The 11,186-nt window shown below is 43.4% G+C and overlaps 1 pseudogene; it reads left to right on the top strand.

The window, feature by feature from the left end:
* Positions 1 to 6,862: 6,862 nt before the first annotated feature.
* On the top strand, positions 6,863 to 10,867 carry LOC124677818 (annotated as a pseudogene).
* The last annotated feature ends 319 nt before the right edge of the window (positions 10,868 to 11,186 follow it).

Genomic DNA, 11,186 nt, shown 5'->3' with positions numbered 1-11,186 from the left:
CCGGCAGCGAGCCGGCGCGGGAGAGCGGCGGCGTGGATGTCTCCACGGTGGTGGAGCAGCCTCCGGCCGCGATGGATCGCCCCTACCGGCGGTGGATCTTCGGATCGCCGGTGGTAGGGGCCCCTAGGGTCTCGGGAGGCGCTGCCGAGATGGTGGAGGCGGCGTCGCGTCGGAATAAAGGTGCCTGGAGCTCGGTCCCCATCTCGGCAAGGCCACGTGTGGCGGCGCCGGCGAGCCGCCGGCCCGGTTTCCTCTCGCGATCGATGGATCGCGGGGAGGGTGGTCTCTCCGGGCACGGCCTGTCGACTCGTCGTGGAGCTTTGGGAGTCGGAGGGCGGTTGTTAGTGTTGTCTTCCCCTTGGCCGGCCGTGGTGGCGAGGGAGGTGAAGGGGACGGTATAATCGCCTTCCTCGTTAGGGTTTGTGTTCTTCCGGTGGCTTGCGGCTGTCATGTTCTGCAGCTTCTTCCGGCCGGCCTTGGTGGCGAGGGGAGGAGGCGGTTCGACGTGGCGACGCCAAAATCGGCCAGATGGTCGGGAGAAAGACCCTTCTTCTTCCTTGTCGGTATGATTTGCTCGCTCGCTGTTCTTCTTCTTCCTCGGCACCGATGCTAGAGGGAGTTCCTGGTTTGCCCGGCGGATGGCCCGGCCGCGGTGCTCGGACCGGTCGGTTGACTCGAGTTTCCTTCCTTCCGGAAGGGACACTTTTCGCGGTACTCAAAGCCAAAGATGGCGACGGCTGCTGCAGGCGTGTTGGATTGGTGTCCATGCCTTCTCGGCGCTGGTGTCAAGGAAAGAGGAAGCAGCGTGGTGGCAATTACACCGTGGTCGAAGATTTGGGTCTTCTCTCAAGTTTATGGGATGATGACACGAGGCTCTGGAGATCTTCATGGGTTATGGTGGTCTTAGGGTGTTCTGGGTGTTCTTGGTCCTTTGTATTTGTGTTTCTCTGTGCTTGTAAGGGTCAACAAATTTGTATCTTTTCGTGATATGAATGCAGAGAAATTCTCAAAAAAAAAAAAATGTGCTTTTTATTTTTTATTCCTATATAAATTAAGTTATAAATATAAAAATTATACAAAAAGGGTCTTGCCGCTGGGTCTCGTCCAAATTACTATCCGGAGCCCGACCTAAACAAACATATTTTATGTCCGAAATAAATCGGACCACTGGAGATGGCTAAGAGACAATTCAGTGAAATATGAATCAACTTTTATGGTATGGCAACAACAAGTACACTGCTCCCTCTCCTCTGTTTTAATCTATATTTTAGACTATTTTTTGTTCCATATTAATCTATATTTTAGCTTTTAGTCAAAAATACATAAAAAACCAAACGGTCTTGCTTTTTTTTTATTGAATATCATTACTTTAATGTACTCTAGTTTGAATCATCACCACTACTATTAAAAGAGCGAGAGGCTCTGATCCAAATCATCCGGACCGTCAAACACCTGCATCATACGATCCCAATTGATTTCGTGTTTAACGGAGCGGAACACCCCATCGGACAGCGCCTAATTCAGTTTTTCCTAATCCCCTGGCACGACGCCACCGCATCTGCCATGCACGCCCACACGCACACAACTGCCGCCCCTCCCACGTCGCGCACACCGTGCCCCTCGTGGACCCACTGCCCGGTGATTTGGCCGACGCCACACTGCAGGCAGCGGGGCCGCGCGCCGCCGATGCAGTGTGCTGCCGACTCCGCCGTCGCACTGGATGGCCTGCCTTCGCACCACAAGCTGACGCCGACGCCTCCTCTGCACCTGCCAGCCGCCGCCGTCCTCAATTGATCCCGCCCACCACCGTGAGCGAGCCCGCCTCACACTGGATCATCCTACGCACCGTCGCCGTCCTCAATGGATACCGCCCGCCGCCGTGCGCGAATGCACGCGCCTGCTCTGCACCACCGTTTGGCTGGCCAGTCATCCCAAGATGGACTACAGGATCCCGCAGGGCGCCAGAGCTAACGATGTACACCCGCACAAGAATTGGACGCTGCAAAAGCAAGGTTTGTTTTTAGATTTCATTACCAACTATTTTTCTGATGTGTCTTGATCATTATTCCTTGGACCATGTAGTCGAGAATGAGTTGATTTACCATGTTGCATCTTCCTCGTAGGGTCCAAGCATCACTTGCTAGGACGCTTTTTTTTACTTGTGTAAGAGAATACCTTGGGATTAGGATAAAATGCTCTGGTTCAATATTTCTCCTTCGTTCACTACATCAAGAAATGAAGTTTTCTAGCAGCATTTTATGTATAATGTGTCCTGTAAAGTAGCCTATCTAAGCTTGATTCATAAATGTATGACTGTCTGTGATAATGTCTAATGAAAATACCTCTTGATTTTCTTTGCTATATATAAATATATATATATGACTGCTGTTTAGCGGATTTAAACACCACTGAAATTATAAGTACACAAGGCAGAAATTCATCTTCAGTATTCTTCACTACGCAAGGCAGAAGTATAAATATCCATACTGTGTGGGAGCTTTCAACATTCAGTACAAACGAAAGAGGATACATGAATAATTGTGGTTCCTCTTCCTTTGTATTTTTGTAATGACACTTACAAAATCCAATAGAGATTGGCTTGTCATAAAAATTTCTTCTTCAGCAAAGATTTTAGCATAATGAATACTTACAGTTCCTTCAGCAATTTTATGTCTGAACTAGGCTACGTTTATGTTACTGAAGCTGAACATTTTAGCTCGAAGCGATCCTTGTATTTCTTTTGTTCATAATCATGTAGAAGTTGAGCATGTTATCGCAACAAGATTTCAACGCTACCGGCAAAGATTGAGGTGACCTCGCATTACTTCTTTCATTTTATTTTGTTTGCTGAACATGCATGTGTTTTTTTCAGGATGAAAAACTGTCGATACCGGCGTTGCAATCAAGACATCAAGTTGTCATTGCAGTAGGATCTGTACAAAAGAATAAAAAAATGCATCAAACCTATGATATTTTGGACTACGTCAAAGGATAACTGTGTGACATTGATTACTACCCAGAAAGGAGGCTCGGCAAATCCAATTTTATTGTTGAAAATGGCGACTATAGAAAACAAGGTAAGATAATAAGATGGGAGGTAAACGAAATTGCATGGGTGAACCTGGGAGCAAGCGCACCCTATATGAAAAAAAAAAATTAGAAAAAGGTCAAAAAAATTCAAATGTTTTGGGGAATCAAAGATGATCATGTATTGTACTCGTATACGAAAGATTCACCATGGAATAACTTCTCTTGTTTCCTGGGTGAAAAAAACAGACTTGAAGGTCCTATATTAAAGTACTATTCACGCTATATTCGTCATAGATTTGTTATTTTTTTGCCTGAAGTCAATGTGAAACATTTTCTTGCCAAACAAATTTATACGAGTACAATACTTGATTATCTTTGATTCCCAAAAGGATTCGAAATTTTTTGACTTTATTTGAAATTACTACATTTTTTAGAGTATATAGGGTGCGCCTGCACCCGAGAGCCAAAAGTCCGGGTCAGGGAGGTAAATATTTATACAAGGATACTCTATATTTTGGCTGCTGGACCACACTTCAAATGCTTTTATATTGAACCCGTATGGGAATGAAGGATTCATGCTGTAGTAAATGTTAATTCTAAATGCAAAGTCACAATTATTTAAATTATGTCATGCCTTTGGCTCCTTGCGAGGAATTACAAGACATATGCAGAAGTTTCTGGTATACATACTCTCTCAAGTTGAAGGATATCCTCAAGCTTTTCAGTTGATGATAAAAACTTTCAGCTTGATACAGAGGTTCGTCCATGTATCATGGTTCAAACTCAATATCCTTATATTATGGAGACATGCGTGTTACACAGACTTTGCTCTGTTCTCTTGGCATAAGGCAAAGTAAGACTTATTCATGTTGTTGATGTTCTGGTCATGCAAGGCTGGAACACAAAGCGTGAACTCCTGCCTCTTGCAGATGGAGTTTTGTTGTTGTTGTTGTGGAAGACCATGTGGCCAGCGGCGCAAGTGTCAGCCAAGCCTCAAATTCAATTCTGAACTAATGTAAGTTCACTGTTAGGATGCAGTAGCATGAGTTCAGATAGTTTATAAGTTCTCAAAATTTTAATGCTCACTCATGTTAGGAGTAATCTTCTTTAGCTAGTTGAGTTAGTTAGCCACACGTGTGGGTGCTAGCTAGTTGTACATGGTCAGTCAAGTTAGAGTCCGTATTGAATTAGTAGTAGTATTACTAGGCAGGCAATCAATCGGCCAGCTGTGTAGTACTAGCGTTGTCAATTAGGAGTTCTGGTTAGGTAAGTCTTGAGTCGGTTGGATAATATGAGTTTGTCTAGGATTAGGTGTTAAACCCGAGTCGGTTCACTGGTAGAAAAAAGGCCATTAGTCGCGGTGCGCAACTGCCATTAGTCGCGGTTGCGCAACCGCGACTAACTAAGCGCGACTAAAGCCTCCCTCTTTAGTCGCGGTTGCTTACGAACCGCGACTAAAAGCCTGTCCACGTGGGCGGCTAGCGTGCGCCTGAGCGAAAGACCTTTAGTCGCGGTTGGTGTCCCCGACCGGGACTAAAGGCTATTTCGTTAATTTTTTTTAATTCATTTGGGTTTCCAATTTTTTTTCACTCCGTTTTTTTTTCTATTTTTTTCGAATTTCTATTATTTCAGTTATTTGCATAGCTTAGTCTCTATCTCTAACTACACTTATCTCTAGTCAAATTACTTACTCGTGGTCAAACTTCCCGCTCGGTCACCCATCCTCCCGCACTAGCACGCTTAACTTCCGAGTTCCATCCCGTCCCGCATCCAATTGCTTCGCGCGCATGTATGTGATAGTAGAATCATATCAATTCTATTAACATATGTTTGTCGATGTCAAATTTTTTTATTGTTTGAATTTCAAATAATTCTTTCAATAAAAAAAGAAAAGATGTAATAATCTTGAATAAATAAATAAACATTAACTTCTTAATTTTTATTCATGTTTTTAATTTTTTAATTTTTTTAATTTTTTAGTTTTTCTAATTTTTTTGCCAAACCTAAAGATTTGAAAATCTAAAAGGGTAAAAGTAATAGTAATCTTTATGCATGTGCATGATACAATTATTAATTTTATTTTTTTAAAAAAATAAAAAATAATAAAATCCAAAATTTATAGCAAAAACTAAAATCTTCCTGCTTTCGTATTTTCATTTGGAATTTTGAGAATCTAAAAATTGGCTAACTTTTTCCCAGGATTTTTTTGATATATTATACGTTTTTTTCCGACGTCGTATGCAAAAGTTATTGCGGTTTTACCATTTTTTAAACTTTTTTTGCAAAAAAAGTGAAAATTCGAATTTCTTAATTTCTCCGAATAGTAGGTTGCATAACATACAAGAATCTGAAAACAATTTTTTTTTTGAATTTTCTATCATTTTCTTTTGTATTTTACAAACAAAAAAAACTCGGAAAAACCTTTAGTAACCGCGACTAAAGGGGTACCCTTTCGTCTCGGATAGAGCATTAGTCGCGGGTTGCCTCCCGAACCGCGACTAAAGCCCCCTTTAGTCGCGGTTCGAATAGTTTCGGGACTAATGGGGGTGGACGGAAGCCTATTTTTCTACTAGTGGTTCTAGTGTTGCCTGGCTGCATATTTATATGTGTGCATACCAGGTCGTGTAACGTAAGTTGTAACGTGAGAATATTGAGAAATAAACATGGCCACGAGCTTTTTCGCGTGCATGTGTTCATCTAGTTTTATGTGATTGATATGTGGGCGAATTCCAACAACTCACTATTCTTATCGTATTTCGTATTACAAGAGGTTCATGCAATCAATTTTTGTCTCTAAATTCTTAAACCTACATGTGCAATATTTACAGCCTTATATCTTGAATTTCTAACTTTGAATGAAATAACTCGCAATTTGGATGTGTGCTATGGTTATAGATGATAAGATAATATTCTTCATTTTTCCGCAAAAGTTTGCTATTGAACTTGTGGCAGCCATGTTGCCGCCGAGGATGTCGTCCTCTAAGGCACTCCGCACCATGAGCTCACAGACATCGGTTACTGCGCATCGTCGTGTTGGACCTCCTTGCACCACTATTGACCTTCTCCAAAAAGATGAATGCAAGAAATTATTGTGATATCTGATGTGGTTGCTTGCTTGTTCTCGAGGAGTTGCATAAAGATGGATACCCTGCTACGATGGTTCTGTTCTTAGTAGATCAAGAAGAAACATAAAGAAGCTACCCACTTAGATGCTAGAATGGATGATGGAATTTGTTAAAACATTTTTCGCTAAATTTCATAAAGGTTGCTACCAGAACTATCAAGCAGCTAGAAACACACATTAGGTCGCAAAACATGGTCGGAACTACCTTTAATGGCATGAATTGAGAGGTAACAACTTGAAATTGTCATTTTCAAGCTGTTTATCATTTCGTGTATGACAAAATGTATTTAAACTATGCAATTGAGGATATATTATTAATGATTGTAATGTATACTTTCGGTACTTGACAAAAGAGCTAAGTTGTTTCATATGATGGAACAATTTAAAATTTAATATTCCCAATATATTTGACTATTTATTAGTTTAGACGTGCATTGCACGTGCAATCTTACTAGTTATAGAAGTAGCACGAGTAGGTAGAGTTTGCAGAGCAGAACAAAACCGGAGATTCCAGCGACCTTCTGAATCCAACGACAAGGAAGGCGCCACGTCACCTGCATGCCCACCCGAGCCCACCATGTGAGAAATCATGCGATGTTCGGCGCCCATCCCCCACCGCCGTGGAGATCCCTTCCTCTCCACATACGCACTCCACCTCCATCATCATCCAACCCTTCCTACCTAGCCACTGACACGCCGCCCCCACCACAGATCCCGGCCGCCATGGACCAAGACATCAAGCAGCGCCTCCTCCTACCGCCCCGCGCCGCCGCGAACGGACCCCACCGCCGCGGCAAGCCCGCGGCTCCAGCCGGCGTCGGCGTCGGCATCGGCGGCGGAGGCGGCGGCGGCGGCGTGGCCATCGACGTCCACGGCCTGAAGAAGCGCGGCGGCGGGCGGCGCTCGTGGGTGCGGGTGGACGCGGCGACGGGCGCGTCCGAGGCGGTGGAGGTCGCCAAGCCGGCGCTCATGCGGCGCCTCGACCTGCCCGCGCGCGACCTCCGCCTCCTCGACCCGCTCTTCGTCTACCCCTCCGCCATCCTCGGCCGCGAGCGCGCCGTCGTCTGCAACCTCGAGCGGATACGCTGCATCATCACCGCAGACGAGGCGCTCGTCCTGCGCGACCACGACGCCGACGGGGCCGTAAGGATGTACGTCGACGAGCTGCAGCGACGCCTCGTCGACCGCGCCGACGACCTGCCCTTCGAGTTCATCGCCCTCGAGGTTGCGCTCGAAGCCGCATGCTCATTCCTCGACGCGCAGGTGCAACATCGCACTCTACCCGTCTACCGACCTTAGCGCGTTCTAAACTACTACTACTAAAATTGACTTGTCGTCCCGTCTCAGCTAATCTCTTCGATCCTTCGATCCTTCGGGAGTTTTGCGAGGATTGAACTAATGATTGCTATGAATTGTTAATTTGGGCTTCCCTAGTCAAAACAGTGTTAACGTCTGCTTACACTGTGATTGTCTCAATGAGGTAGCAGATGGTAAAAGTAGCAGATGGTGAAATAAGCTGCGGAGTAGATCATCCCGTATATGGGAAGTTCAGTTTGACATGTAAAAGTAGTCAAATGAGGTTGCATACTCCATTGGAATTTTAGGAAATTAGACTACCCAATAAGTCGAGCCACAACCACTGGTGATGCCAAACTAACATATGTAACACACTCATCGTTATTGTTATATATTATTGCCACTTATGGACAGTTTTGTCCCAACTTTGCTGTCCACCATCTCACTTGTTTGCTAGACTTGCTCACATAAGGGGAGGAGGAGGTGAAAGGGCCCACTGCACCTATTGGTAAAGATAACCGACGTAGCATCAGTTGTGTGGCATTGTTAGTCCTAGAACCAAACAGCCGCTACTATATTTTCGATTTCCGGAAAATAGAATTAGCTATTACCAACAATTGTCAAAGAAAAATAGGCCACAGCCACAAATTTGGTTATCACCTGAAAAATCCTGTAGTGAGCAGTTCTAATTCTCCACTTTCTGTTCTGTTTTTAGCCTAATGATGTGGGCATCTGATTGGAGAACTGAAAATGCTTGCAAATTTTCTCAGGCTGTTGAATTATAGGCTGAAGCTTATCCACTGCTAGATGAGTAGATCATCCCATATATAAAAAGTTCAGTTTGCCATGTATGTAACATTAATCAAATGAGGTTGCATAGCACAATCTGAATTTTGGTAAATTAGACTACCCATTAAGTCGAGCCACAACCACTGGTAATGCCAAACTAACATATGTGACCCCTCATCGTTGTTGTTGTATGTGACACATGTGGCCATCATCTCACTTGTTTGCTAGACTTGCTCACATAAGGGGAGGATGAGGTGAAAGAACCCACTGCACCGATTGATAAATATAACTGACGTAGCATCACTGCATCAGTTGTGTGGCACTGTTAGTCCTACAACAAAACAGCCGCTGCTACTTTGTTTGATTTCCAGAAAAATAGAATTAACTATCACCAATAATTATCAATGAAAATTAAGCCACAATCACACATTTGGTTATCACCTGAAAAATCGTGTAGTGAGCAGTTCAATTTCTACACTTTATGTTCTTTTTTTAGCATAATGATTTGGCATCTGATTGGAGAACTAAAAATGCTTGCAATTTTTCTCAGGCTGTTGAATTGGAGGCTGAAGCTTATCCACTGCTAGATGAGTTAACAGCGAAAATCAGTACCCTTGACTTGGAGCGTGCTCGGCGCCTAAAGAGCAAGCTGGTTGCATTGACTAGGAGGGTCCAAAAGGTAAATGGACTTCAGTTATATTTTTCCTGTTTCATTAGACAGTTGTCACAAGATCCATTTTCAGTCTTATGAAATGTACAATTTTCACAATTAAGGTCAGAGATGAGATAGAGCAGCTGATGGATGATGATGGTGATATGGCTGAAATGTACCTCACCGAGAAGAAGATGAGGATGGAAGCATCATTGTTAGACGAGCAAGGCCTTCAAGGAATTGGCAATAATGTGTTTGGCTCATCATTCTCTGCTCAAGTTTCCCTTTCTGCTCCAGTTTCCCCAGCTTCATCACCCCTGCATCTCGGCGACTTGAGAAGCAATTTAGTTTTGCTAGAAGCAGACACGACAGCTTCAAGAGCTCAGAGAGCAGCCAGTATAACATAGAAGAACTGGAAATGTTGTTGGAGGCTTACTTTGTGGTTATTGACTACACTCTCAACAAATTAACTTCGGTATGAAGCGTGAATTATAGTTGCATTGTCCTCTTATTCAGTTTTCTTTCTCGTTTAAGTTACACTGGCTGACAATTTTGCTATGTACATTAAAAAAAACAGCTGAAGGAGTATATTGATGACACAGAGGATTTCATCAACATCCAGCTGGTATAGTCCCCTGATTTCTACTTTGTTCAGAGTTCAAGTAATGGACCCAGTTCAAAACAAGATTGTTGGTCATCCAAATCTTGCAAGTTTCATTTTTTTAAAATCAAGTTTCATTTACCAGAACCATATGCTTTTTAGATTATAGCTTACTGTCATATGCATTTTAGCTTCTTTTTGAACTACAGTAAGTTGTTAAAGCTCATACAGAAATTCAGTTTGACAGACTAAACAAAAAATGGCCTGTCTCTACTCATAAGGAAATGATAAGCTAACGTGGAAATGCTAGAGAACAACTTGATTGACAGTATTATCATATTGGTAAGGTAGACATGTAAAAAGTACACCACAAATGGCTGATAACTAACACAAGTTAATGTGTTAGCCTTGAACTAAAAAACTTCCACTTGGCCTTATTCATTTATCATGTAGGAGTATTTAGCTTTTGTTTTTTAATTAACCAATCTTTTGGTTCTGAAATTTAACAAACAGTAGCTGTTCTCATATAGTCACTGATAGGATAATGCCCATGATGGGACTACTAGTTATTAAGAACATTGATGAGATAGAAATTTCAGTTACCTTTATACAAAACACATTGGTTAAATGGATTTTGTGAAAGAATAAAGCAAAATGGTTATCTTCATTTTGTCATTATCACAAATGTGGAGCCAAGCAGTAACTTTCTTTGGGAGCATGTGACTCTGTGTTTGTCATAATATGATTAGCTGGTGATGGTCAACTTATTACAGACATCACGTCTGTCATACTTTTTCTATATGTTGGATGCATTCATATTATCATGGATGCCAGGGTAAACTAGATTTCTGGATGTTTTTTCTATCGCGTGTTTAACTAGCATCTTTGCTTACATGAGATGCTGTTTTTGCAGGATAACGTGCGGAACCAACTGATCCAGTTCGAGCTGCTGCTGACCACCGCTACATTTGTGGTGGCCATCTTTGGGGTCGTCTCAGGAGTCTTCGGCATGAACTTCGAGCAGATGGATGTGCTGAAGTTGCCGCATGCTTTTGAGTGGACGCTTATCATAACAGGTGTCGCTGGTGCGGTCATATTCGGCTGTCTCCTCTGGTACTTCAAGAAGAGAAGGTTCTTCCCCTTGTAGACGGATTCACCGCAAACCTTCTGCTGCACCCTGTATACTAGTAGCATTTGGAAATCCGTCGATTTTTTCAGCCTTGCCGGTATGCAATTGTACATACAGTTTTCTCTGTTTCTTCTGGTGAAGAAATACCTCAGGTTATACACTCGGGTGGGGCTGCGTGGGCCATGCAATGTAGTTACATGTGATGTCACTTTTTGAAGCTTTCAGTTGCGATCGGTTAGCTTCGCACGGCTGGATGGTGTGATGCAGCGTGTTTGTTGCTGTTCGTGTTAGGTGTGCGGCACTGTTCCCCCCAAAAGAGAAAAAGATGAAAGCAGTAGAGTATTACCGGCGTGATCAGTCAAGTACTCTCTCCAGGTTTGCCTCGTCTTATACGGCGGTACATGCTGCCTAGGGGCTAGGTAGTACGCTACTGTTCAGTTAGCAGCACGTCACATGTACATCCAGCAAGCAGAAGGAAACGCACGCCACATTTTCAACCGTAAACCTGGCACGGGACCAGCGTGCAGCAGCAGCTGCGGCCGTAATGTTGGTGATGTGCCTATGT

Source organism: Lolium rigidum, chromosome 7, assembly GCF_022539505.1.
Source record: "Lolium rigidum isolate FL_2022 chromosome 7, APGP_CSIRO_Lrig_0.1, whole genome shotgun sequence".
In the NCBI taxonomy this organism is placed as follows: Eukaryota; Viridiplantae; Streptophyta; class Magnoliopsida; order Poales; family Poaceae; genus Lolium; species Lolium rigidum.
The sequence above is the reverse complement of the archived record's forward strand: the minus strand, read 5'-3'. Positions and strand labels throughout refer to the sequence as shown.